The sequence below is a fragment of the Ailuropoda melanoleuca genome, chromosome 13 (genome assembly GCF_002007445.2).
Source record: "Ailuropoda melanoleuca isolate Jingjing chromosome 13, ASM200744v2, whole genome shotgun sequence".
NCBI lineage: Eukaryota > Metazoa > Chordata > Mammalia > Carnivora > Ursidae > Ailuropoda > Ailuropoda melanoleuca.
In genome coordinates, this window is record NC_048230.1 from 25,327,408 (window position 1) to 25,334,769 (window position 7,362).

A 7,362-nucleotide genomic window follows, 5' to 3' on the forward strand; every position below is an offset into this window, starting at 1 on the left:
AGTGAAGCCTAACCCTGAGAAATATATCAGAAATGATGTAACACATTCATTGGGATTCTCCTAATTCAGCAGCAAGGGATCTGGTTTCTTTATACACCAACTCTCCAGAAGCACTGCTTGAGTGTTTCTCTCAGTGCGGCACGCACAGGACGCACGAGATTCTCCCGTGGCATGAAAACAGCCCTTAGGCGTAGAGATGTGGCTCTGGTGGGTAGCAGTTGTCCTGAACACCGGCAGGTCTGAGACATATGGCTGGTGTATTTAAGCCATCATCTACATTCTACAGTCCTCTCCACTCAGACCCAATAATTTCTTTTTAATGATGGTCGACAGGCACAATTTGTATAAGAGGAAGACAGAGGAGGAAGATGAAGGAAAAGAGGAGGGGACGTGAGGTGGAGAGAGTGGAAGGTAGAGCGAGGGAGGGAAGGAGAGGGGAAGAGCAAGCAATAACTGTGGAGTCAGTGACATTAAGTAAGTTGCTCTGCTGCTTAACAAGGTGAGGACTAGAGTCACCAACTCATCCCGGTTTCCCCAAACTGCCCCAGTTATAGCACCGAAAGTCCCACATCCTGGAAAAGCCCTCATTTCTGGGTGAATCAGGACTGCTGGTCACTCAGGAAGTCTGGTGATTGATGCTTGCCTCCTCTTGGCGTACTGCGGCTGTTTCTATCCACCTGCTTGCTTCTGCCTTGACATACGGAAGAGATGAAGTCAGATATCCTCCACCCAGGTGTCTCTGACTGAACCGGGATACACAGGTGGGGTAGCGTGCTACGAGAGGCAGATGCCTGTGCGAGTCTGGAATCAGGCTTTGTGGGGAAACCGACGTGGGCTCACACATGATTTCAGTTCATCACTATGAACGTAGCCACATCATGCCCCTCACCTCAGGGATAGTCCCAATCTACAGGCAACCTAAGGACCAGCGCTGGGGAAGGACCACTAACCTGACTCGCCAACCACTTCCCAGCCAGTGGGAATTACATCACATGATGAAATTATTGAAGCAAGACTGATGCTGCTGATGTGACCACCTTGAGTTCTTCAGAAGATGTTAATATGAGTTATCGCCAATTAAGATACTCATTGAACACTTATTTTCTAAAGATTCATGACATTAGGAAAACAACTTCCCCTTTTGCAATTCCCAAGTTATTGGGAAAACAACAGAAACAACAACAAGGAAGTCACGCCCATTGGTCCAAATTTGGGGATCCAGCGCATAAAAGCCCCACAACAGGAGGACACAACAGAATCTGAGAAACTCACTTCTGAACAGAAGCCCCCCCTCCACCTGTGACACCATGACCGACTCGTGCTGCTCCCCTTGCTGCCAGCCTACGTGCTGCAGGACCNTTGCCAGCCTACGTGCTGCAGGACCACCTGCTGCAGGAACACCTGCTGCCAGCCCAGCTGCTGCGGGTGTGGCGGTGGCTGTGGCCAAGGCGGCTGCGGGTCCAGCTGCTGCCAGCCTTGCTGCTGCCGCCCAACTTGCTGTCAGACCACCTGCTGCAGGACCACCTGCTGCCGGCCCAGCTGCTGTGTGTCCAGCTGCTGCCAGCCCAGCTGCTGTGGGTCCAGTGGCTGTGGACAAACTTGCTGTGGGTCCAGCTGCTGTCAGCCAGCCTGCTGTACCCCTGTGTACTGCAGGAGAACGTGCTACCAGCCCACCTGCTGCTGCGTGCCTGGATGCCTAGCCCAGGGCTGTGGATCCAGCTGCTGCTAGCCCGGTTGCCAGCCAAACTGCTGCCGCACCATCTGCTGCAGGACCATCTGCTGCCAGCCCAGCTGCTAAGGTTGTGTTGTCTTTGGACGAGGCGGATGCGGGTCCTGCTGAACCAGCCCTGCTGCTTGTGCCCTACGTGCTGTCAGACCGCCTGCTGCAGGGCCACCTGCTGCTGGCTCAGCTGCTGTGGTTTTTGTGGCTGTGGACAAACCTGCTGTCTATGCCGCTGCTGCCAGTCAGCTTGCTATACCCCTGTGTACTGTAGGAGAACCTTCTAGCACCCCACTTGCTGCTGCATGCCTGGGTTCCTAGTCCAAGACTGTGGATCCAGCTTCTGTTACACTTGTTACAGCCCAACTTGCTGCTGTACCACCTGCTTTAAGACCACCTGCTGCCACCCTTGCTGTGTGTACAGCTGCTGCCAGGCTTCCTGCTGCTGATCAACTTGCTATAGAACCACTACTCACCAGAGATACATTTCCTAGACCATATGTCAACGTTACTATCTTCCAAGAAGTGGCTCCCTAAATTTACTGGGAACACAGGCTTACACTGCACCTTGTTGTCATCTTTTTCTGTAATGCTTCTGTGTCTATGGAGGGAATGCAGTCTATTCAATTTGTTTTTATTCTTATTTATCTTGATCACTGTAGGAATTTCTGATCACTACATTTGGTCAACTCCAGATGCTGGTCAATATCCACTGATTCACACTCTCAGCCTCAGAAAAGTGATCATGACCTTTCACCTCTATGGCACCTAAACAGATTCTTCTGAGTGTATTTTATGTCTCTACAATGATCAATACTGATCATCTTTTTAGATATATGTTTTATATAATAGTAACTTCTGCCAGGTTACTCAACTCTTCACAATGACACTGAATTTTCTTCTTTCTGCTCTCTCCTAATAAAATCTGTATCATCCTGCATCCAGGATGTGGGTTTTTTTGTGTGTTTTTTGTTCATTTGCATGTGTATTTACAGCACTTCCTTTATGAAGTCCTTTTTGAAGCTTTAATTTTGGGTTTCATTATATATTTGTTATCTCATTCACGTTATCACAATTGTCCTACAAATTAGGCAGAACTGAGATTATCATTCCATTATTATTCTCAGGGACCAGGAAATGGTTTACCATAGTGTGAATAATTGACAGAAGCAAGTCCTTTGATTTCAGGTCAAGGACATTTTTATTTACATCTTCTTATAAATAGAAATGACACTAGTGATGGGGCACAAGGAAAGCATACATTTTGAGTCGTTTCTCTAACAATGGAAATAATTATAAATTTCATATAATGATTTCAGTGTACCAAGCTCTTCCTAAATATTCTTCCCACATTTTGACCAATAGAGTTTTAGTTAATGAAGGGAGGCTTTATTTACATCTTCTCTGGATTCTAATCTGCCCTATTGCAACCTGTCATCAAAAACAACATGAATATCATTGGCGCATAAACTGTTCCTGGCCCTTTTCTTGCCTGGAGGAACCTGTTTTTTGATGTCATGGATTGACATGCTGGTATCATTTCATTTATCTTCTTTTTTTTTTAAGATTTTATTTATTTGAGACAGAGAGAGCATGAGTGGGGCGGGGAGGGCAGAGGGAGATGAAGAGAGAATCTCAAGCAGACTCCACGCCAAGCATAAAGCCCAACTCAGGGCTCAATCTCTGAGATCATAACCTGAGCCAAAACCAAGAGTCGGATGCTTAACTGACTGCAACACCCAGGCACCCCTCATTTCACTTATCTTAACAGAAATTGAGATGAAGAATCACTCTTAGAAAGCACACAAGCTCAGAACACAATTCCTGGGCTCCCAAACTTTGAGGCAATTTGGTCTCCTGACCTGGACATTGTTAAGTAAGTTTGTAGAGTCCTGATAATTGAGGTAACCATCCAGTAGGCATAATGCTTTGATCCAATCATAATCTTCCCGCTGTTAATAGAAAGAGAACAACTTCCTGTGTTCTATGAGATAAAGGCACATAAACTAAAGGAAATCAAACTCAGAATTTTCAGGAAAAAGGAAAAAGGAGAAAGAAAAAAAGCAGTGACGCTTGGGTGGCTTAGTTGATTAAGCGTCTGCCTTCAGCTCAGGTCATGATCCCAGGATCCTGGGATCGAGTCCTGCATCAGACTCATTGCTCAGTGGGGAGCCTGCTTCTCCTCCTGCCTGCCATTTCTTCTGCTTGTGCATGCGCTCTTTCTCTCTGACAAATGAATGAATGAAAGAAAGAAAGAAAGAAAGAAAGAAAGAAAGAAAGAAAGAAAGAAAAGAAAGAAAAGGAGCAGAACAGATGCACTATTCAAAATCAAGATGGACATTAGGTTGGTTCCCAAATGGAGGAAACCTGGATCTTTGGATGAAAAGCTGAATAATAAAGATAACAGCTAAGGCACCCAGCAGTAAAAGGGTTAAGAAAGCTTTGTACAGAAAATAAGTTTTGATTATGGCCACCTTTTTTTTTAAGACTTTATTTATCTATCAGAGAGCGAGCACAAACAGGGAAAGCAGCAAGCAGAGGGAAAGGGAGAAGCAGGCTCCCCATGGGGCAAGGAGCCCAACATGGGACCTGATTCCAGAGCCTTGAGATCATGACCCGAACCAAAGGCAGACGCTCAACTGACTGGACCACCCAAGTACAACTATGGCCACCTTCTTAAGAAAATACTTTGGATTAGTTAACACAGTAGATGTGACAGAGAATGTGATATTCCTAGAGGATGTATCTGGAATTCTCTGCCAGATTACTACATTTTACAATGTAGAGAATGGATGAAAAGAATTACTAACATTTCCTGAGGGCCTACCATACCCTGGGTATTGAGATAGATGCTTTATCTGCACTATTTTTAATTCTCATACAATTCTGAAAAGTGGGTATTATTACTGCCATATTGGAGCTGAGGAAATCAGTGCTGAGTAAAGCAACTTGTATGAAATTGCATGTACAGTGAAACACCATCTTGGCTTCAAAACAGCCGTTTTGTAGGGTACAGATGAAATGATGAAGATATAGATCGGTGGAACAAAACTGAGAGTTCAGAAACAGACACATATTTATTATGCATTGATTTTTAAAGAAAGATGCCAAGTTAATATGCAGAGAAAGTGTGGTCTTTTAAACAAATGGTGTTGGAACAATTAAACATACATGTGCAAAAAAAAAAAGAACTTCAACCCATTCTTCATATCATATACAAAATCCAACTCACAGGGATTATAAACTTAAATGTAAAGCTTAAAACTACAAAATTTCTAGATGGAAACACAGGAAAAAATTCTATAGAGCTTCTAGCTTCCACCCCCAATCCATTATGGAGCCTACTTTTGTTGGTGCCATTTTTGTAAGTTCCTTCTAGTTTGCATTATCCATTTTCTGTACTAAGCTCCCTCAACAATTGTGCAACTATTCATCTCCAATTTTATGTTCAACTGTTAAGTTCTGTATCATAGAAGAGAAGACAATAGATCTTGGTTATGAGAATTGGAATCATAGAGAAGAGTATTCAAATTTCTGTTCTGCTACTCACTAGCTATGTGTTTTGGGGAAAATATAGACTATATTTTTGGCCCATCATGAAAGTTTCTCCTATATTTTGTGTCATCCATCATTTTGGGGGGGGAACACATGAGTGGGGGGGAGGGGCAAAGGGAGAGGGAGAGAGAGAATCTTAGGCAGGCTCCATGCTGAGCACGGCTGGATGCAGGACTTGATCTCATGGCCCTGAGGTCATGACCCAAGCCGAAATCAAGTCCAATGCTTAACCAACCGAGCAATCCAGGTACCCCATCATCCATCCTTCTGTACATATCTTTTCCCCCCACTTCCATCTCAAATAGTATGTCCACCCATGGATTAATCTGGAATGATTTCTCTTTTTTCCCCTCTTTTATTGTGTCAGCCAGTCTTTAGGCAGATATCTTCAATAGGAGATCACAATTCTTATATTTTTGAGGAAAACAGCAGAAATAAATTTTATTCAAAAATCCTTAGTAGTAATAGATCTTTTTTCCCTCAATAACCCTGGTTTTGCCTCCTTTGTTTACCTCTCTGGCCATGACTTAACATAAACTCAAACATACCTCAAATTTACAAATTAAACCTCCAGACCAAGGTACTAATGAGAAGCAATTTCATATCTAGAAGTTGCTGTTGACCTAAATGACTAAATGATACATTATTTGTTTATAATTCCATTTGATTCCTGCAGAAACCTAATGGAATATGACATATGATCATGGAATACCTTGAATTTTATCAATTAATAACCCCAGTAGCAGCTTTTATGTCATATATGGAATTTTTTCAACAGATTAACAACTTCTGGTCTGAAAAGGGAGTGGAAAGTGGGAATACTCCCAGTGAGAAGAACTGTGAGCAGCATACATGGTTATACATTTTGTTTGGAGGAAAGTGAGCTGAGGGAACAGTGTTCATGGGCTATTGGCAAGTGGTGAAAATCTTGGTTGCTTGGTCTGAGACCTGAAAGCAGAAAGATTGAAAGATTACAGAATCATTTGGACAGAGATGGGTATGTGGACAGAAAGTGTTCCCTCTCTGTGTCCCACATCATTGCCACCACAGAGTATCTGTCACTTGAGAGGCTCCAGATAAGTTTGGGATGATGTATTCCATCTCTCTCATCAGATGCTCCAGTATTTACACTGGATACCATGAACAAAGTAGCCACATGGCATGAAACACAGAGGCTTTGCATGGAACCAACAGCATTTGCTCCTCTCACCATGGATGTCTCTGCTGAATGTACTGTTTGTCAGCAGCAGAGACTGATGTCAAGTGCTTAATAGGGTAACATCCCTCCTGAAAATGAACAATACCACACTGAAGCAACTTCCTTTAAAGTTGGGAAGCATGCTACAGGGTCTATAGTTTGTAGGGGATTATTTAATTCCTTTTTGCTCTAAAAAGGTACTCAGAATCATTAGCCATCAGGGAAATTCAAATAAAAACCACATCGACATACCACCTTACGCCAGTTAGAATGGCAAAAATTGACAAGGCAAGAAACAACAAATGTTGGAGAGGATGTGGAGAAAAGGGATCCCTCTTACCCTGTTGGTGGGAATGCAAGCTGGTACAGCCACTTTGGAAAACAGTGTGGAGGTCCCTTAAAAAGTTAAAAATTGAACTACCCTATGACCCAGCCATTGCACTACTGGGTGTTTACCCCAAAGATACAGACGTAGTAAAGAGAAGGGCCATATGCACCCCAATGTTCATAGCAGCATTGTCCACATTAGCTAAATTGTGGAAGGAGCCAAGATGCCCTTCAACAGATGACTGGATTAAGAAGATGTAGCCCATATATACAATGAAATATTACTCAGCCATCAGAAAGAACGACTTCTCAACATTTGCTGCAACATGGACGGGACTGGAGGAGATAATGCTAAGTGAAATAAGTCAAGCAGAGAAACACAATTATCATATGGTTTCACTCATTTACGGAACATAAGGAATAGCAGGATCGGTAGGGGAAGAACGGAACATAAGGAATAGCAGGAAGGTCGGTAGGAGAAGGAAGGGAAGAATGAAGGGGGGGTAAACAGAAGGGGGAATGAACCATGAGAGACTATGGACTCTGGGAAACAAACTGAGGG

The 7,362-nt window shown here is 43.6% G+C and overlaps 1 pseudogene; it reads left to right on the forward strand.

Annotated features, from left to right (window-relative positions):
• The first annotated feature begins 1,120 nt into the window (after nucleotides 1-1,120).
• On the forward strand, nucleotides 1,121-2,653 carry LOC105235208 (annotated as a pseudogene).
• Nucleotides 2,654-7,362: the final 4,709 nt, after the last annotated feature.